The sequence below is a fragment of the Sorex araneus genome, chromosome 1 (assembly GCF_027595985.1).
Source record: "Sorex araneus isolate mSorAra2 chromosome 1, mSorAra2.pri, whole genome shotgun sequence".
Classification (NCBI taxonomy): domain Eukaryota; kingdom Metazoa; phylum Chordata; class Mammalia; order Eulipotyphla; family Soricidae; genus Sorex; species Sorex araneus.
Genome location: NC_073302.1, coordinates 131,595,509 through 131,618,106, shown reverse-complemented (window position 1 = coordinate 131,618,106; position 22,598 = coordinate 131,595,509).

Here is a 22,598-nt window from a genome sequence, read left to right as displayed (position 1 = left end):
ATGAGCTGGAGAGACAGGAGGAGATGGGAATGAGGAGCAGTGTGAGACTAGAAGGAGGGAGCTCAGAGAGACTGGAGCTGGTGTGTGGGCAGAATGGAATAAATGGCAACTGATTGATCAACCATTTTGGCCCTCATTTCCTCTTCCATCTGCCCCATGGCCTGGGTCACCCTGGCGAGGTGAGCAGCCCGGTACCACCTTTGAACATGGGCGCTGCTTGGGATAGCTGCTGGGGCTCTCCCTTGGCTGCCCTGGGAGATGTTTTACAATCATGGAATACTTTCATCTGCCTTTTGTGACTGCGGTTCTTAAATTTGATGTCAAAGTCTTCTACTTTCTTCCATGTTCTTGTTTTGATACAATGATCATGTTCCTGACAAAGCTCTTAGAAAAAAATTTAATAACTTAGCTGTCCAATAAAATATTCATTTTGCACTTTTGAGTAAAGGACATTATGGTTATTTATATAATTCTGCTTTGGTTATTTATGTAATTCCCTTTCTTCAGAATTGTGAAGATGTCACTAAGTTGATTTCTAATTGCTATAACTAGAGAAACCAATGTCATTCTGCTTCTCCACAATTTCGATGGGAAGTGATATTTTTGTTGTTGCTGAAAAATCTAAGATTCATTTATCTTGCACCATCATTATAAATTTCACAATGATATACTAAAGAGTTCATTTATATTGCATTTAAAACTTTATACCCTTGTACATTTACAGAAAAACATTAAAAATATTTCAGAGACATAAGCACACAAAAATATACATCTCATGCAGTTCCTCTAAAGTTAATGATTTATATTAGTGTGACAAATTTTCTACAACTACAGAAGTAATATTGACACACTTATTATAAACTAATTTTCATATTTTCTTCAGGCTCTATCCCTGGAGACCCCTGATCTCTACCAGGTGACCCTGGTGGTCCCTGGCATCAGAGAACTGAGAAGCACCACATCTTTGGACCCTAGAACTAAGTTGTTGAACAACTTTACTGAAAATTACTGGAGTGGCTTTAGGAAACCTGAGCAGCACTTGGGAGTCCCATTAAAAAACAGAAACAAAAATACATAAAAGTATGCTGTACTTTTTCTGTATACCCGTGAAAATGCTAGGATTCCTCTGCCACTATCTTTTCAAACCTCCTCTAATGTTAGTATGCCCCTATATCTTCTGCCTCTGGCAATCTCAATTCTAGATCCCAATCCCAGTTTATTTTAGAATAGTTTTTGTTTGTTCCCTGTGTGTCTTCATATATCACAAATGAGCGAGATAATTTGGTATTTGTCTTTTTTTCTATTTTTCTTATTTCACTTTGTATAATATTCTAAAACAATAGCACAGCGAGTAGGGAATTTGCCTTGCACATGACCGAAGCAGGTTCGATTCCTCTGTCCCTCTCAGAGAGCCTGGCAAGCTACTGAGAGTATCCTGCCCTCAAGGCAAAGCCTGGCAAGCTTCCCGTGGTATATTTGATATGCCAAAAACAGTAACAAAAATTCTCACAATGGAGACTTTACTGGTGCCCACTCGAGCAATTCGATGAGCAACGGGATGACAGTGATACAGTGATAATATTCTCTAGATCTATCCAAGACTCTGCCATGCTAGGCAGAACCTTGCAAGCTTCCCGTGGCATATTCGATATGCCAAAAACAGTAACAATAATGGGCCTCATTTCCTTGATGCTGAATGTGACAGGGACAAATGGAGACATTAGTGGCGCCCACTCAAGCAAATCGATGAACAATGGGATGACAGTAATACAGTGAGTGATACAGATCTATCCAAACTGTTGCAAAGACCAGGGTTTCATTTTTTAAAATAGCTGAATTTCAACTATATAAGTCAAGATGAAATGATATATCTCACCTTCTTTATATCCGTGCATCTGTCCTTCAGCAATTAGGATGTTTTCATCTTTGACTGCCATAATAATACTGCAATAAACACAGGAGAATTATATTTCTATTAGTGTTTTTGGTTTTGGCAAGTGCCCAGAAGTTGGATAATTTGATTGTGTGGAATTTATATTTTAATTTTGTGAATACTATTCATATTCCTTTTAATATTGCAGTACTAATTTAGATTCCCACCAGTATTTAAGAATTCCCTTGTTTTCATATCCTCTCTAATAGTTATTTCTTTTACTTTTTAGAGAAGCAAAATAAATGTTATTGGAAAAAATTTAGTGATGTGTGAAGATTGAGAAAGAGAGAGATACTTGTTGAAGAAAGAACACGGCTTCTCCACAACAGAAAAAACCTTGAATGACTTTTGAAAGAAGGTTATATGTAATTTCTCCAAATTGTCTTGGCTCTGAGTTTTTGCATACATAAAAGTTAAACTTGCTTTGTTCTAGTAAAAGCCTTGAACTCTTGATGGCCTTTTTATATTCTTATTATACCTTTAGAGTCTTTTTTTATCTTCTCCTTTTCTAAACTGTTCACCTTTCTCTGGGTAGGGCCTCTGTCTCTGCATCTGGGTGTTGCCTCAGGTTCTCTAATGACCAAGGAGCTCAGAATTTGCATCTCAAAGGGATGTGTTGTTCATGCCTTTGGGCTACTTTAAGGTCAAGCAGTTTCTTAAGTTCTATTATTTCTCAAAAGTTTTTTGTGTCCTGTAGTTACCTTCCTGCAACATTTGCCCCTGCAGATCTCTGCCCAGTCCCTGCCTTAAATCTTGAAGGAATACATGGGTGATGGTTAGGCTTATCTAATTCATGCTGACAAAAGGATATAGATCCTGCCTATATGTGTGAAATCTCATCCTAACTTGTTTATTATCTTTTGAGCATGAATTAGGTTGTTCTTCATTGTTGTTTTGATTTTTTATTTTGTTAAGAATAAGAGATGATAAGCATCTCTTCATGGGCTCAGAGGCCATCAGCTCCTCTTTGGAGAAGTGGGTCTATTCAGATCCTCTCCCCCTTTTTATTTATTTTTTTAATTTTAAAAAAGTTTTTACACCATTGAATGTAATTTATTTTGATTATTCGGGGAGGGGAAGGAAGCAGTAAAGGGCTTAAGAAAAATATAATCAGATAGAGTTTTTTCCCATTCTAATGAAATAGCAATGTACCCTACAAAAATCTGTCCTGTGGGGCTGGAGATAGCACAGCAGGTAGGGCGTTTGCCTTGCACTTGGCCAACCCGAGTTCGATTTCCAGAATCCCATATGGTCCCCTGAGCACCACCAGGAGTAATTCTTGAGTGTATGAGTCAGGAGTAGCCCCTGTGCATCGCTGGGTGTGATCCAAAAAGAAAAAAAAAAAAACTTTTCCTGTGCCTAGGGGAACTCTTACCATAATTCCCCTCCAGAGAGCTTTCTAGGGGAAGAAAACTAGTGAATAGTCCACGGATTCACCCCAAAGCACCCTTGGTATATCCTCTCCTTGTTTCTATCCTTCTTATCTATCAAAATATCTAGGTTTGATGAGGCATACCTGGTTGTTTTCAAGGGTTCCTCCCGCCGGTGTTTAGAGACCATGTGCCAACATCAGACTGGGCCTCCCTTGAGATAAGTCCCTTCCTATAGAATTTAATTTCCTAAACCTTATTTTAATTCCCTTTAATATATAAAGTAACTCATCTTTCCTTCTTTCTTGATAGCATGTCATTTGGACAAAGTCATTCCCATAGAAATTTTAAATTCCTTTAGAGGTTTCATAAAAAGAAAAGATAGGTAATACTGTTTTTTCCTTTATTGTTTCTTTTTTACAGACTGGAGTGATAACACAGCAGGTAGGGCATTTGCCTTGCATGCAGCCAACCCAGGTTCAATTTCTCCCTCCCTCTTGGAGAGCCTGGCAAGCAACCGAGAGTATCCCACCCACATGGCAGAGCCTGGCAAGCTACCCATGGCGTATTCGATACACCAAAAACAGTAACAACAAGTCTCACAATGGAAACATTATTGTTGCCCGCTCGAGCAAATGCAGTGCTTTCAATTTTTTATGTGTCCCTATTTTGGAGTTCTTGTTTTCAACTTTAGTCTGTTTAGAATATTTTTTATCAAAGTAATATGCAGTAATGCTATATAAGTTTTAGCTGTTCATCACTGAAAATCAACATATACATATGCTACTTGCTACTTGACTTATAAATGCTCCATTTATCTTAATCATGTTTACTGCTATCTAGATATAAAATAGAGAAAATTTCATTTGAAAAAAAGATAAATGTTTAATAATAAAATCTGTGTCTATGAAGGGAGTTTGAGTGTTTATCATGTTTTAAATGGTGTGTTGAGTAAGTAATAATTACCTCTATTGTTTTCAGTTAGTGGTTTAGTGGTTAGTTCAATACATGTCCATTCATATTTCTCATTTTCAGATCCTACTAGTAGAACATAAATATTTTCTTCATGGATATTACTATTTTCTGAAATAACTCCTTCAAACTGGCAGTTATTAGGCAATTTATTTTATTATGCAGGAAAAAAAGGCATGAAACAATGAAAAGTAGGACACTTACATTTATTATTCAATTTAACCATCAATTTGAAGATCAATCAGCATTTTATTTTCTTAGAATTTCAATTTTCTATCACAAAATGGGAAGACAGTTAAAGTTTTCTAGATGATATTTTTCATAAATCAAGTTTATGAGTAGAAAAAGGCATAGTAAAATGTCAGTTTGATTATTCTACTCCAAAATTATGCTATGGCCTTTTAGACACTGACTCAACCTTACAGATTAATGTATTTTTATTGTGTAGAAAGTCACATAATTGAGCGGTTTGATGGGCATCGTGCAAATAAATTTGATTCTGTAGCATGATTAACCACATTTTAACTACAATATATTATTAAAAATATTTATATATTCAGAAAGCTGCAGACACTACTTATGCATCTTCTTTATCAAAGGGATAATATTATAAAAACAAAACTGCAGAAAGAAAGAGACAAAACTAGATTTCTTTAGAAAGTAATTACTTTCAGAATGCAGATTAGTTTAGAAAGGTATTTTACATCAGACCAGTATTTTTCCAGATATCTGGAATAGTTTCACTACTTTATAGGCTCATAATATGTGTACCACCCTAGCTTATAAATATATTTACAATAAATATATTTACAATAAATAATATAGCAGAACACTGTAATTTAAAATATTAGTTCTCTCATTTGCCTTGCACCTGGCTGACCCAGGTTCGATTCCTCCATCCCTCTCGGAGAGCCCGACAAGCTACTGAGAGTATCTTGCTGGCACGGCAGAGCCTGGCAAGCTACCCATGGAATATTCAATATGCCAAAAACAGTAACAACAATTCTCACAATGGAGACGTTACTGGTTCCTGCTCGAACAAACTGATGAACTACAGGACAACAGTGCTCTCACAATAAGAAAATTGCAGTGAAATGAAATCCAAATATATACAGATTCCTTCTGTGCTTCTGTAAGAAAAGTTTCCTGCTCTCAATCTTTTGATGAGTCATTCTGTAGTGGAGTTTTTTGATGGACCTCTTTTTAGAGTCTTTTGCATTCTGAGGGTGTTATTCAGCATCTGAACTATCCCAGTCCTTGTTCCTGTTGGCCTTGTTAACTTTAAAAAGGCCTGGGCTTCTCAGTACTAACTGTTCTTTCTAGTCCTCTCCTTTCATGTAACAAATGTGCCACTAGGTCAGTATTGCAATATGGAGAAACTCTGCATGTGTGAATATATAGAAACTCTACACTTTCTGCTCAAAATGTCATCATAAAATTTATGGTCTTTGAGTTCTTAAAAATGATCCCAAATTGTTTATAATTTAAAAAGATAGAAATCTGGGAATAGTACAGTTATAAATAAAATTCAAAATTGGACATAATTTCACTTGACTTATTTATAGATTACCCATATTGAAAAACATAATAAAAATGCACATATATTATATATCCCTTTAGTCTACTCTGTACGTTTTACAGACTGAATCTACTTTTCACAGACTGAATTGTCATCATCAAAAATCCACATCTTGACAGTCAGCCCTAATTGTCTTTATTTGAATATAGGACTTTTATTTATGTTCATTTTTGATCCCTCTCCCCTGAAAATAGATCTTAGAGGAGAAAACTCAGATTAAATGAGCTCATTAAGTAGGACTCTAATCCAGTAGAGTCATGGTTTCCCTTGTAAGTAAAAGGAATATCAAAAATATTGTCACATGAGATTATGGCAAGAAGGGGTCAACCTGCCAAACAGGTGGAGAGCTCCTATCACAAAGCAGCTTCACACAAAAACTCTTTTTAGACAATTCTTTAAAGACTGTTACCATAATCTAGGTACTCCTCTACTTTCCTTTCCCTTTCCTTACAGTTTTTTTTTTCCTGAATTCAAAAATAAATAAATAAAACAAAATTTTGAAAAAAAAGGAAAAGAAAAGAAAAGAAGGAAAAAGAAAAGAAAAGAAAGCACTTCTGCCAGTACTTGCTGTTGAACTTCTGGCCTTTGGAATTATGATAGAATTGATCCCTGCTGAACAATCTGCTTGTGTATTCTATTGTACCTAAAACAAATGCTGTATCTTACTTTAAGGTGTGTGTGTGTGTGTGTGTGTGTGTGTGTGTGTGTGTGTGTGGTGTAAAGAAGAGAGAAATATCTAAAATTCACTAAGTGGGGTAGGAAAATTAACAAAATTAACTTTTAACTTCTTGGACACTGGAGAAGGAATAGATGCTGTGATATGGTCAATGGAAAACTAATCATGAGCAACTTTGTAAGTTTGTTTCTCATGAGATTCAACAAATTAAAAAAATTAAATTAACTTCTCACTATGAATATATGTGGTTATAATCATTGCCATTGAAGGTATATGCTAAATAAAATTTAGAGACTCATGAATATATTCTACTGGGGATTTAAAATAATTTATACTGCTAGGGCCAGAGACATGTGCAGTGGGCAGGATTAATGCAAGGCAAGCCTCCAACCAGACTTTAATCCACTGTACCCCAAAAGTTCCCTGAGGCAAGAAGTGATCTCTCAGCACCACCATGTGTGGCCCCAAATAAAGAAACAAAACTTACTTATATTTTAAAATTGTTTTTTGATAAACAAACAAAACTTGTATTTTAAAACTGTTCTTTAACAAAGAACAGTTATTATTGTGGTCAACATCATGTTGAATTTTTGTGTAATTGACAAAAGGTTTTATTGGGTTTCTTTTTTTGTTTGTTTTGTTTTTTTTGCTTTTTGGGTCACACCTGTCGGTGCACAGGGGTTACTCCTGGCTCTGCACTCAGGAATCACTCCCTGGCGGTGCTCAGGGGACCATATGGGATGCTGGGAATCGAACCCGGGTCGGCCGCGTGCAAGGCAAACGCCCTACCCGCTGTGCTATCGCTCCAGCCCCGACAAAAGGTTTTAAAATTAAGAAGAGCTGCTTGAATTCATATGACAAATTAGGGAAGGACGAAATGATCAAAGTAATATGGCTATAAAATTAATAATTAACATTTAATTTTATTCCAAGAAAAAATAGTATAACCCACGTGCATATTGGTACTTGAGTATAGAAACCATTTTAAGTATTTTTGTTTGTTTTTATTTTTTATGGCAGGGAGGAGCCATACTTATGGTTCTCAAGTATCGCTCCTGGCCGTGTTGTGTGACCATTTGTGGTACAGAGGATTAAACTCAGGTTGGTGTATGCAAAACAAGCACCCCACTCATTGTGGTATGTTTCTAGCCCACTGTACTAGATATTTTTGACAGTATTCACTTAAGTTAATTTTTATTATTGTTTAATTATAATTGGTTTCAATGTTATCTGGACTTGAGAGATTTCACTCCACATTTCATATAATGTACATATACTCACATCTATCACCAGAGTTGCAGTGTCATCTCCCTATCAAAAGTCCCCCCCATTCATTATAACTTCTACTCCTCTTTCCCTCTAGTAACTTATCATAATATTATTTGAATGTAAAGGGATTATTGTTGATTTATTGTTAATTGGTTGGTTTTAAACGCAGTGAGACTGTTCTAGATAGGAAAGGTAAAAGCAACTAGGGGGTGGGAAGTGGGGGTATGATGTCACTGTCTCTGCCAGTGCAGAATCTACTGACATGATGCTGCCAGGAATAGTATGGAGATAGAGAATCTTCCATCTGTCCTTATCTTCCAATTTAATCTCCCTATTGACCAATTCATCTTATTAAATATTCACTGTAAGTATCACTGTCATCCTGTTGCTCATCGATTTGCTCAAGCGGGCACCAATCACGTCTCCATTTTGAGACTCGTAGTTACTGTTTTTGGCATACTGAATGGGGAGCTTGCCAGGCTCTGCCATGCGGGAGAGATACAGTTGATAGCTTGCCGGGCTCTTTGAGAGGGACAGAGGAATCAAACCTGGGTCGGCCACATGCAAGGCAAATGCCCTACTCACTGTGCTATTGCTCCAGTCTTATTAAATATTATCTTATTAAATTTACTTATTTAATTTTATTTCACATATTAGTTAAACCACTCAGTAATTTCCTTTTATTTCTTTACTCAATTTTAAATAAAAGGAAATAAAATTTCCTTTTATTTCTTTACTTTGCACAGCCACCAAGTTCCATTCATTTTGTCCCAAAGGGCACAATTTCGCTTCTTTAATGGCAGAGTAGTATCATACTAAATCTATAGACCAGTTTCTATATAGTCATCAGAGTACTTAATATAGGGACTTGGTAAAACAGGTACCGCAAAATGGAAAAATAAATCAATGTAATGTAATGTAAGAGAGATGTAAATTCAAAGTAATGTAAAAGAGATATAAATTTTAGGAAGCATTGGCCATTTATAGGGATAAAAAGACAGCGGGACAAGACAAGGAAGAATAGACATTTTAAGTGGTAGGAGTGCCATCAAGGAATAAAGCCATGACACAATCTCTCTAGACTTCTCTAAGAAGATGCAGTGAGACTGTTCTAGATAGGAATGCCAAAAGGAACTGGGGGGAGGAGTGGGGGCATGATACCACTATCTCTGCCAGTGTGGAATTTGCTGAGATGGTGATGCTGGCAAGAATAGTATGGAGATAGGAAGAACCTTCCATCTGTCCTTATCTTCCAATTTAATCTCCCTATTGAGATCAATTTATCTCATGTCTCATTGACTGAATTAAAAAGAAATCAATTGGCAAAGGAGAAATATAATTTCAGAGTCCCAGGACAACCTCACAAAGCAAAATGTAAAATGGTAGATATGGAGCTAAGAGTCAGGAACTTAGTAATTACATTAGAGAACAATGAAATTTGTTGAGAAATAATCTAAAATTGCAGAACAGGCTATAAATTATATATGCTAGAGTGAATTTATAGACAGTAAAATTTTCACATGGAAATGAATTATTAGAGAGACTTGCATAGTAAGAAGAAGATTAATTCATAATCTTTCTCTGGGTGATCTTTAAGCATAAAATAAGTGCATTTATTAGATGGTTTATCACTCTCCTGCTGGAAGTTAGAGAAACATTATTTTCCAAATCAGTGATTTTAATATACATAACAGAGAGATGTGCTAATTAAAAGAAGGTTTTCTTTATTTATAGACTCAGTCTTTGATTCATTGAATGCTTTTACATTGTTAGAAGCAGATGACTATGACAGACTTTATAAATATATGAACCTTAACCTTAAGAAGTTTTTTATTAGATAAAATAGACTATGATTATATTTTCAATCATATTTCTGTGTATCACAAGTGATAGAATGCCAGAGAAATGTTTTATTAAGACATAATAAATGTCAGCAGCCTGATGGAACGTTCACACTTCCAGATACCCCCAAATTGCTGCTGTGCATTTGGCCAGACCCCAACAATTTGGGGCCAACTTTACCAAGAATTAAATGGCCAAAAGTTAGGTATGTGGGAGCCACACCCACAAACCGACAAAAACCTCCAGAACCCAACCACAGCCATGTGCAAGGCCACTCTCCACATTCTTGGGTTAGCCTCACCCAAGAAGGGACAAGCCTCACCCAAGACAGGATGAACCTCACCCCAGAGCAGACAGGCAGGAAGACTCAGGTGTGTGGGAACCCGTGACTGAGATCTCCAAGCTGCTTGGATCGCTACTGGGTCTCCTCCTCCCAGGTTCCCAGTTTTTCGGTAGCTGGGCAGTCACACCCACAAACTGCCCCCAGCACCATGTAATTTCATCAACAGCCAAGACCCAGAGATTATAAACCAAAGCTCCTGGAAGAAAATGACACAGAATTTCCTGGACATTTTATTCTATCCATAATAAACAATACAAAACAAATTGTCTAGCATTGCCTTTTTGGCAGGAGGGTGGTGGGATTGGTGTCGAAATATCAAATGTAACCAAAGTGGAGTGAGAGTATAGAAATTGTCTGCTACACAGGCAGGGGAAGGGTTGGGACACGCATTGGGGTGGGGGGTTGGAGGTGTGTGTGGGGCAGAATACTGGAGATTTTGGTGGTGGAAAATGTGCACCCTTGAAGGGATGGGTGTTTGATGATTGTATGACCGAAGCTCAAACATGAAAGCTTTGTAGCTCTATCTCACGGTGAATCAATAAAAAGGGGGGAAATAATAATAAAATAACAAAATAAAATTAGCATTCTGAATGAAAAGAAGACATAATAAATGGGGACTTGGGAGAGGGTACAGCAGATAGGGGCATTTGCCTTATATGCTGCCAACCCAGTTTGATTCTGGACATTTCATAGAGTCCCCCCACAAACCCTGATCTGTATCAAGAGTGATCCCTGAGCACAGAGCCAGGAGTAAGCACTGAACACTGTCCTGTGTGCCACCATAATAAAATAATGATAATGATGATGATGATGATAATAACAATAATAATAATAATGATAATAATAATAAATGTGACTAAAAAGTCTAGCCTCGTTTGGTTTGAGTAGCTTAAACCTCTAAGTATCCACAGAGTTGCTTCAGGGTTCCATTTTGTCTTACCTTCTGATAGTTTTATTCTTAGAGATTTGTAATTCCCAGAAGACAACCAGAAACTGCAGTCTGTATTGATCTTTCAATGGATTCAATTGAACTCCTACTGACCTCGTGTTCCTCATTGGGTGATGTGGTCAATTATGAACAAACCGCTGTAGAAAAAAAGAGTCTCTGATCACTCCATCATACTTCATATACATACTAAGTCAGGAATCAAATCAAATCTACTAGAATTAACTGAAATTAAGAATGAAGCAGTCACGTTTTAGAACAAAATTGGATTTTAATTGCAAGAAAAGGATTTTCACTAAAAAGAGCTTTGTGGTACATGAAGAATATATCTTAAGGAAAGACGTAAACCTATGGATCAATGGTGGGAGGAAGTAGTTGCAAGCAAAATCATCAGGGGGATATGTGATTTTAGACAGGTAGAACTTTGATTTTGGCGCGTTCTGAGAGCATACTTTCAGAAAAGAAAAGTGAATGAGTGAAGATACAAATGATACAAGCGAGGTATGCATAGGGAACACTGTAGTGTGAAAAGAAAATTAGATGCTTGAAGAAAAATAAGATGAACTAAGAATGTAGATTGACAACAGACTATCGAATGTGTTAGCAGTCTAAATCATGAAAAGTTATTTCAACAGGCAGTTAATTTAGCCATTGGATTTTTTTTCAGCAGAAATTGGATATAAGCATGATAAACAGGAGGAAAATTTTATAATATTTATATTTAAAATAGGTAGAAATAGAATAAAGCAGAGACAAGAAAACCAGTTAGAAAATTGTTGGCATTGGAGTCTGGAGCAATAATACAGCAGGTAGGGCTCTTGCCTTGCATGTAGCTGACCTGGTTCAATCCCTGGAATCCCATATAGTTCCTGAGCACCAGCAAAAATAATTCCTGGGTGCAGAACCAGGAGTAACCCCTCACCATCGCTGGGTTTGAGTCTAAAAACGAAAGAAAGAAAATTGTTGGCATAGTCATAGCAAAAATGACTATGGTTCTTTCAAGATTCAACTTTATGCTTGTGAGACTGATTTACGCATTTTTAATACCTAAACATGTACAATAGTACATTTGTATTATTTTAAAGCACTGAGTTTGTGGTAATTCATTATAGCAGCAGTGAGAAATGAATATATGTATCATATATTACTATCATTTCCTTGTTACTTTTCCTACCTCTGATAGCAACCAATTTCAAATCTATTTAGCAAATGCATTATCTTTGTGATAAAATTGATATTCATTGCATCTTCCTTCCACTGTTTTGTTCAAGGCACTTAACAGGTATTATTCAAATTTGTAGCCACTAAAGCATCTATTGATTGACTTATTCCCTTGACCTTTAAATCTATAAGTACCACATGTTTTTTTCATGCAGTTGCAGCATTGAAATGCCAAACCATTTTGCTTTTCAGATCATCTTCAATGTCCCAAAACAGATCTCTTTCACACCAAATTTCCTGTTACAGTATGTCATTATTTCTATATTCTCATATGAGCATAATTAAGTCCCTTATTTTCTATATATAAGCTTACATAGTCAGTATTGGATTCTTTTTTAAAAAAAAACTTTTTATTAAATCACCATGTGGAAAGTTACAAAGTTCTCAGGTTTATGTCTCAGTTATACAATATTCAAACACTCATCCCTTCACCAGTGCCCATATTCCACCACCAAAAACCCCAGTATACCCCCCGCCCCCACCCCTACCCCCTACTGTATAACTAATGAATTTCACTTCATTTTCTCTGTACCTTGATTACATTCCATATTTCAACACACAACTCACTATAGTTGTTGGAGTTTCCACCCAAGAGAGACAGACCTACTACCAAGGAAGCATTTGATAATTAGTTTTCCGTTGCTGGGAATGAAGAGATATGGAGCCCCACTGCTACAAGTACATAACTCTTCTTTTTTTGTTTTCCTTTTTCCTTTTCCCTTTTTTTTTTCACTCTCATCCCCCATCCCGCACCTCATAGTATGGTGTACGCCACGCCACAATGGCCGGCGTGGGGCTTTTGCTTAGTTCACAGTCCAGAGAGGTGGCTGCTACATTAATAACCTTCAATATTTCAACAAAAACTTACTGTTATTATTTGGAGTTTCCCCCCCAAGTCAGACCTGTTCAAAAGGAACCATTTCACATAGCTGACAATAATAGATGCTGCCGCATCCCCGCAGTTTTGGATTTCTGTATAAAGTCCAGGGAAAATTCTACCAGAAATTGCATAGCCCAGTTCGCAGTCCCAGTGCATTGTTATTAGAAGCTGCGCTGGACGCCCAAAAGTGTTAGGTCTCTGGAATCAAAGTCTTTAGGCGCGGAGGGTCCGCTTCCCGCTCAGCAGCTCCGAATTTATCTGGGCCGAGGGCGTGCCGTTTATACCCCCTTCCCGTGAGTCTCTGAGAGCCCCAAGTGTAGAAATCGAGTACCTCTGGGTTAGGATTCTTAAGGATGGCGCCTGCCATGCGGTTGCCACCGCCATTTTCCGTGCAAGAAGACAGGGTGGGGAGGAAAAAATCCACCCCCGGGCAGCACAGAGTTGAAGCCCAGTTCGCAGTCCCAGTGCATTGTTATTAGAAGCTGCGCTGGACGCCCGAAAGTGTTAGGTCTCTGGAATCAAAGTCTTTAGGCGCAGAGGGTCCCAGTATTGGATTCTTATATCGAAAGAGTCATTTGAGTCAAACTCATATCAGGAATAAATTTTTTAAATTTATGTTCTTTAAAGAAGCTATATAATTGTGAGTTATTTTACTGGTTTCAGTAAGGTTGTGTTTTTTTCTCATAAGATTTAATGTATTTTGTTAAATATTAGTAACATGTGGATCTTGATAAAATGTTATTTACTAAACATTTTTAGGATAGATACTTTATCAGCTATAACACAAGAAGTTTCTCATAAATAAAAATTTAGATTAAATAAAAATACCCTGATTATTTTTTTCTAGAGTAAAAATAAGGTTCTCTTTAAAAGAGAACCTCTTTTTTTTCTTTTTTTTCTCCAGATAGACCATTTTAAGAGAAGAAACTGCTCATTGTTTTTTCATTCAAACACCTCAAGTGTGGGGACAAAGAAATAGTATAGGGTATAGGCACTTGCTTTGCACATGGCAACTTCAGAAATTACCCTGCCCATCCCCCCAACTCCTGGCCCAGAGCCTCTAAGTGTGGACTCAACAAAATTTCAACCCAGAATTTCAGATTCTTCCTTTTGTCATTTCTTTTCCATTTCTCTTTCTTGTCATCATCTACTTCATAACGTTCTGTGTTATAAAAATTCATATAGACATGTAGACACACATTTCATCAGTCAATGATTATCAAAGATAAATAATTTATAATAATGTTAAATAGCTCTCTGATATCAGAGAATATATATATTTTTAATAATTTTATTACATTATCTCAAATCTCCATCCTTAATCATATTATCTACAATTTGTTTTGAGAATTATAAAATGTTGACTTTTGAAAAACAACTTTTAGGACTATACAACATTAGTTTCAATTTTGATTTTGCAATTAGTAAAGTAGTTCCTATCAGTAACCACTGGGAGGTAGCACTTGTATTGTTTTCATTATTTGGGTACAAAGTTATCAACTTAGACTTCATATTACCTGAAGATAGCCATGCAATTCTTATTATTTGCACTAAATTTAATTTAAAAAAAATGCTTCTTTGCTTTTTCAAGAGGTCAATATTTTTCATTAAGGAAAACACATACTAAGCTTGAATTCTTTTTTTTTTTTTTCCATTTTGGATCACACTGAGGGATGCTCAGGGGTTACTCCTGGCTCTGTGCTCAGGAATTACTCCAGGCAGTGCTTGGGGCTCTTGGGGCTCTATATGGAATGCTGAGAATTGATCCGAATTGAGCATTTGCAGAGCAAATGTGACCCCAACCACATGAGCTTTTAAAATAAAAATAATTTCTTAATTTATGTGATACCTATTAATTTTCGAGAATTAATCAAAAGAATATTTTATCAAGTCAATCTACATTTCAGGAAAGCAAATAAATGGGGAACGATCAATTTTCTTGTTAAATAAGAGGAAAAATAACATAAATGTTATTATATTTATGGTTAGAAATATTAGAGTACCTTGAAATGACATTTAAGGACTTTATTGCTTGCTATTGATTAGACCTCTTAGAAAATATAGAGCAATACTATTATAAATTTACTGTATAAAATATAATGGCTAATTCCGCTGTGAATATTATCTTCCATTAATTACTAACCAAATGTATAATCCCACTGCTCTAATAAAAAATCTATATTTTAATAAAAATACTGTTTTTTGCGTGTGATTTATAGTAATTTTGGAACCTACTAGAAAGAACAAGATAATTTTTATCATTTTGCATTTTACTCTCTGGATTTCTTTCTCATTCCATCAGTTTACCTACAAAGAAAGTGCCAGAGCATCATCTTAGCTCTCCAGGTAATCCCAGACAGAAACTGGAACAATTACACCACAAAATAAAATCATTAGTATTAGTGTTAAAGCTTTATTCATCACATAACTTAGCTACTGGTCTTTTTATTGTTTTCCTTTCATTTCAAAATAAAATGGGCTTTTTTAAAAAAACACGCTGGTAACACTGTTATGTTTCTTGTCACAACAAAGAAATAAGTTTGTAAATCTAAAGACTTTAATTTTCATTTGTTACTCAGAAAGATTTGTCTTGTGCCTGTTATGTTTGTTAGTTTTCTAGAATAGAGTGCTTGAGAAGTGTAATTATAAAAATGACTGATCTAAAAAAGTGAAGTAGTCCACCAAAGTTTATAATAGAAGCCTTTGTGTCAAGATTTAAAATTTGAGGAGTGGGAACAATGGAATGGAAGTAAAACTAGTCATGACCTCAGTTCTTGTCCCCCATCTGGGTCCATGTCATCCGAGAGGGTCCTTACACGTAGTTATGTGGATACTCAAGCTCATACTTTGGTCTTTTGTTACCTAGAGAGACACACACACAGTTTTTATGCCCTTAGGTGGACTTCTTTAATGGTACATGTGAATGGGACTGACACCTTGCAAAACTCTTTGGCCAAGAAATATGTATTTTAGAAGTACGTGCTTCATGTGGCTCCTTCCACTTTTTGTCCCGGTGACTTCTTTTTTTTATTTTATTTTTTTTTTAGTGAAGGAAAATAGATTTTACTCAATGAAATTTTCTTAGAAAGACCTTAAGGAAGAGAAAGGAAGAAGTATTATTTAAGAAGGAACACAGGCTTCTTCAGAGTAGATAAAATTAGCAGAGACATAGAGACAAGCAAGCGAAATATTTGTTCAAGGGAGAACTTGGGCTTGGAGAATAAGTCCCTAGTGACTTTTATATGAGGAGAGCCATGGCTAAAACAATGCATTAGTTGATAGGATCTAAAAATGGCATTGTTTGGAGGCCAGTCAGAGTTATTGACAATTCATATTAATAACTGTCAGCCTCATATCAGAGCTCTGTCACTGCTGCTGGAAGTCAACACCACTTTTCCCATTAGGAAATCAACCCTGCTAGCCACTGTTTCTTTACTGAAAATGTGTCTAGATTATTAAATTTCATTATACTATACCCATATCTCCTTCTAAACTGCAAGAAGATTGACCAAGAACATGTCTATATTATGTCTGACTATACTATGTCTATACAATGTCTATACTATGTCTATATTATGTCTAACTCAGAATTTGGGAAATCCTCCAAATCCAGGAAAAATGTTCACTGTTTATGCATGGCCCCAAAGGCATACTCAGTACTCGCTTTATTTGCATTAGGATTAATTATGATACTGTTTGGAGCTTATGTAAGTTTCATTTGTTATGCACCTATATAGGTTAATCAAATTATATGTATCTCCTTGAAAAATAAATAAACAACAGATAGATTATTCAGTTTGAAAATGTTATTGACAATTTTGGAAAAAATTGGGGGAAGAGGCATTGCTTTTAAAACAGTATTAAATTAGGTGTGGATGGTAAATCATTAAAGTCTGATAAAGTCTTTAGTTAGATTGCTTCCAGTGATTTCAGGCTAAGTCTTCATTCTACTTTGAGGAAAGCAAAACTTGAAATCATCGGCCGATAATTTATTATCACTGTATCACTGTCGTCCCATTGTTCATCGATTTGTTCAAGTGGGTGCCAGTAATGACTCCATTCCTCCCTGTCACGTTCAGGGTCAGGGGAATGAGTCTCATTATTGTTAATGTTTTTGGTATATCAAATACACCATGGGGAGCTTGCCAGTCTCCGCCATGCGAGATTCTGCATCGCTCTCTTTCGGGAGCTTTATTTTATAGCCTCTGGACCTTGGTTCCATTTGGAGCAGGCTTGGAGTTCTCAGAGGCGGGTCCCGCATTGGGTTCCTCTGTTGGTTCCTTAATGGGTGAGGCTCCTCCAGTGTGGAGAGTGGCCTTGAGCATGGCTGTGGCTGGGTTCTGGAGGTTTTCGGCTTCTGGGGCTCTGCTTAGGGTGGGAAGGGAAACTCAACCCACCCCCTCGAGGGGGCTCCGGTGAAGACAGCCTGGCACCAGGGCAGGAGGTTCTGCTGATAATTTATTATGGGTATGGTAAATGGAGAAAAGATGATATGTGTTTTAATCAGTGGATTTATATTTAAATAAAGATCAGCACATCAGTATTGACTAGTTTGAAACTGGGAATAAAATGCCCTGGCATGGTTCAGAGTCATAAAGAGGCATTTTTTGACTTTGTTTTTGTTTTTAAAATTAACCCATTGCAATAGAAGCATATAGAAGTTCAGTGGTAAAATAAATACATGCATAAATATTATTTTTTTTCTTACTTTATTTTTTCAATATTAATCAATTGACTAATCTTGAGTCCACTGAATAAATTAGCTGCTCCAATATATCCTGATAATTCAAATTATGGTTGTAAGCTGAACATTTAACTTAGCTTGCATTATATTTAATCTAGGTTAATTATTTGTAGATTCAATTATGCATTACTCAAGAGAAATGATGAAACTGCCTCAAATTATTTTTAACCAATCCTGCAGAAAGTAAAATGCAGTATAGAATTATTATATATAGTCAATTAAATTATACTTTAAAGAGGAGAGATAAGTTTCCCGTTTGCTTTAAGTTGCTATAATTATGTAAGAGGTGACAATTATGGAGTTTATTCTCTTGCCCGTTTATCCTATCCACTATCAGAATCTATGTTATGCAATGTGTTCTTCTTTCTTATACAAATATGGCAACTTACTCAGATGTTATTCAAAATTAATATACATTTGGAATACATTTGCATAAATAACTCTTTCCTAGCACAATTGCTTTACATTCTTTCTTTTGGTACCTTGAATACTGGTTTAAATGGACACTTTCAGTTCTTAATACTTACCTAGAGTAAGTTTTCTAACATTTGGTTTTATTTTTCCTAGATCCTTTCCAATTCATGCACTGTTTATTTTCTTAATCTGGCTTAGTGATTTTTAATAAGAATTAATGATATTTATAAAGTCAGCTCGGATCCAAGACAGAACCCCTACTTTGTACAACCAGATTCTGGGTTATGAATGCAATTCATATTCATGGCCACCCCTACCAGTCTTGATCTCATGTGAAATTTTTCCAATTCTAGTTCTTTCTGTCTCATCCATCACTATGGAGCCCACATACCTAAAATTTTCAGGGGACTGAACTATCTCAGAATATCACTATTAATCCTCTTTGGTTTCTAGTATCATTTATCTTTCCTCTGCGCTACAGTGCTGTATTTATTTTTCCAATTTATTTTTGTTTATCAGTCCATTTTTCTGAAACAAATTGATTCTATCTTGTCATTTCTAAGCAGCCCTTCATCTATTATACCATAACAGTTTTATCAGTCAAGATTGCATCCAGCTGCATATAACAGAAAAAAAAAAATCTAACAGTTGGTCACACAATTAGTCATTTGTTATTTACTGTTTCTCCTGTACAAAAAGTCTGGCATTAAGAGACCCAGAGTGGTAAATCAGGCTGAATAGTATCAACAGTGATCCAAATTCCTTCTCCTTATGCCTTCCTCCACTAACTTTACTTGTCACTTTTGCCCTTTTATTGGAACAATGGCCTCTTTGTTTTTGATAATTTTCAGGCTATTCTTTTCATGAAAGACACTCTTTCTACCTTTGAACTTTTAAGACTCGCTTGAAGTATAAATGACACAAAATTTACTTCACGTATTTAAAGTAACTAATTTTATAAGATTCAACCTATATAAAACCCCCCAGAATATTCATCATAATAAAAACTATAGCCTTGACCATTACCCCTCAAAATTCCCTCTATCTCTTTATTAACTTCCTCTTGAACTTCTTCACCTCCAGGCAGTAATGAAGGTGCCTTTTGTCACTTAAAAATTTGTTTTCATTTTCTAGGACTTTATAAAATTAGAATCACATAGATTCATATGCACAAAAATACTTTTTTGTGTGTATGTCCTCTTTCACTCAACATAATTAGTATCGTAGTTATTCACAAGATTATGAATGTATATATAAATAAATTTCTATTTACTGGTAAGTGATAGTTCATTGTATGGGTATGTCAGATTTTCCTAGCTAGTCACCTGTTGGTGAAACTGAAAAGTTTACAGATAAGAATGCCATAAATGTTTATGTAACAGATTTTCATAGGTGTTTGTTTTCTTTTTTCTTGACATGGATGGGTCGCCTGGTATAGATATATTTTATTAAATTATTATAGCTTAGTATTTATATTGAATTCCTATTATAGTTGTAATATATATTTAAGGCAAATATTAGTGTATTAAATGTCTAACCTATTGTCCAAAGGTCATTGTGAATTTCTACTTGTAGAAACTTAGGAGAATTTTAATGCTCTATATCCTCAATGATGCATAACATGACCTCTTTTTTTTTACATTTTTGTGTAGCTATATATATTTTTCAATAGTAGTTAGCATTTAGTGCAATAGTTCCACACTAAATCAACACAATATATCTTCAACTCAAACCACTGGACGCTTTCAATTCATCACCCACCCACTTGGTTGGGTAACTTAAGTTCTGTCCTGGGAAACTTAGGGGTTTTGTTCATTGTCCATTGTCTATTTCTTGCTTTGTTTCTTTGCATGTTACATTAATGGACTAGGGAAATAGCTTAGCAATCAAAGTGAATGGATTGCATGCCCAAGGACTCGAGTATAATACCTAGCCCCGAAGACCCCCCAAGCAAACTGGATTTGACCTTGGTGGTCCCCTGGAATGTTAGAGCTTGAAGACCATAGCATCACTGTGTAGCATCAAGCCATCTGACCTAGTTAGTAGAGTTCTTCAATTCAGTTTCTGATGCTCCTTCATATTTATTTGTTATGTCATGTTAATTCTCCCATTTTTCTTCATATTGGGTTTTTGTTCAGAATACAGCCTTCAGTCACATACCTATTTGTATATTTTTCTCAAAATAAATATCTCGTCTTTGCATTCTATTTATAGTGCCCCTTGCACATTGGGAAATTAAATTTAACAAGGTACAATTTTAAAAAAGAATTTAATGAATTACCATGAGGTAAAGTTACAGACTTATAAACTTTTGTCTTTTCGTTTCAGTCATGCGATGTTCAAGTACCCATCCCTTCACTAGTGCCCATTCTCCACCACCAATGATCCCAGTATCCCTCCCACCACCCCACCCCACAGGTACAAGTTTATCTATTTGTGTATTTTATTTTGTCTTCATGCATGCCAAAAAGACCTTTTCCTAGCTCAAAGTTCCACAAATTTTCTCGATATTTTGTTTTATAAAGTTATAGTTTTAGGTTTCACATTGTTTTCTTGCAGCATTGCCCATGCAGTCAGTGGAAGAGTGAAAAAAAATCTGCCATGTCTCTAGTTGAAATACTTGAGTTATAATTCAACTCTAGTAGTCAGAGAGTTGGGATGTACATATGATATTTCTCTTTTACATAGTTATATGTTCTAAATTTCTATAAAATTTCTATTTCCTATACTCTAAATATGATTATTCTTCAAAGTAAATCTGATTTTTTTTAATTTAAATTTTATTGAATCACCTTGTGGAGGGTTACATAGTTCTCAGGATTATGTCAGTTATACAATACTCAAACACCCTTCCCTTCACCCGTGCCCATATTCCATCACCAACCACCCCATTAAACCTCCCGCCCCCTCCCGCCCCCCCAGTCCCCGCCCTTGTAAATGATAAGTTTCACTTCGTTTACGCTTTATCTTGGTTACAGTCCATGTTTCAACACATAACTCACTATTGTTGCTAGGGTTTCCCCCAAAAAAGAAAAGACAGTCCCACTGTCAAGGAAGCATTTGATGGCTCTCCATTGCTGAGAATATTAAGTCCCGCTGTTTGTTACATAACTTTTCTATTTTTTTCCCCCCTCGTCCCGCGCCACCGAGTTCACGCCTGTTTAGTAATCACCACGCTGCCTGACAAAGGGAAAACAAACCAAAAAAGATGGTTATTTCCCGTCATCAGCCGGCGTGGGGCTCTGGCTTAGTTGATAGCCTGGTAGAATGTCTGCAAGCAGTTTCTGGAATCAAAGGTAATATGCTGGTATCGGCCCCGGCTCGAGATTCCACCAGCGTCCCGCTGTTCCAAGTACATAATAATTTATTCCCTTGTATCCCATTCCCACGCCACCAGGTCCGTGTCAGCTTAATGGACATCATACTATGGTTAACGCCACGCCGCGTTTCTTCCCGAGAAAGAAGGATATTTCTTCTCAGCCGGCGTGGGGATATGGCTTAGTTCAGTCTATAGAGATGGCTACCACTTTGGTAGCCTTCAATATTTCAGCAAAAGACTTACTATTCTTGTTAGGATTTCCCACCAAAGTCCGACCCGCTAAGAAGGAACCATTTCATATTGGTGATGATTAAATGACAATAGGTTGCGCGGCCATGGCAGCGGCCTCGCGGCTTTGAATTTCTGTATAAAGTCCAGGGAAAGTACAGCCAGAAATTACACGTCGCTACAAACTTTAACCCTATTATGGTCCCCCCAAAGTCCAACCCATTACAAAGGAACCATTTCATATTGCTGATGATTAGATGACATTAGGCTGCCGAGGCCGCGCGGTTTTGGGTTTCTATATAAAGTCCAGGGAAAATTCTGCCTAAAATTCTATCGTTACAATTTTTTACCCTTCAACAAAAAACTCAGTACTATTGTTTGGAGTTTCCCCCCACGGTAAGCCCTGCCAAAAAGGAACATTTACACATTGCTGACAATCAAGAGATATTAGGTTTTGGATTTCTATATGAAGTCCAGGGAAAATTCTTTTGGAATTGCATCACTCGCTGGCAGCGCCTGGGCCAGAAGCTCCAGGCACACAGTTTGGAGGCATTTTGGGGGCGCCGCTCGTGTCCAAAATGGTTCAGTTGCCTCCGGGGTCGATCTCGCGCAGGGCCGGAAAGGGAAAGTAAATCTGATTATTAAAAGCTAGTAATTGACACATTAGATTGTAGAACATGAGACATTGGTGAATTTAAAGTCTGTGGAGTTCGACTCATTTAAATTCAAATCTCAACTCCAGGATGAATTTCCTTACCCTGACATCAGGGTTCAAGTTTAGAGCAGGGTCAGGATCAAGTAATTAACCTGTGTTACAGTTTCCTTGTCAGTAAGTTGTGAATAATAACATTTTCCCAACAAG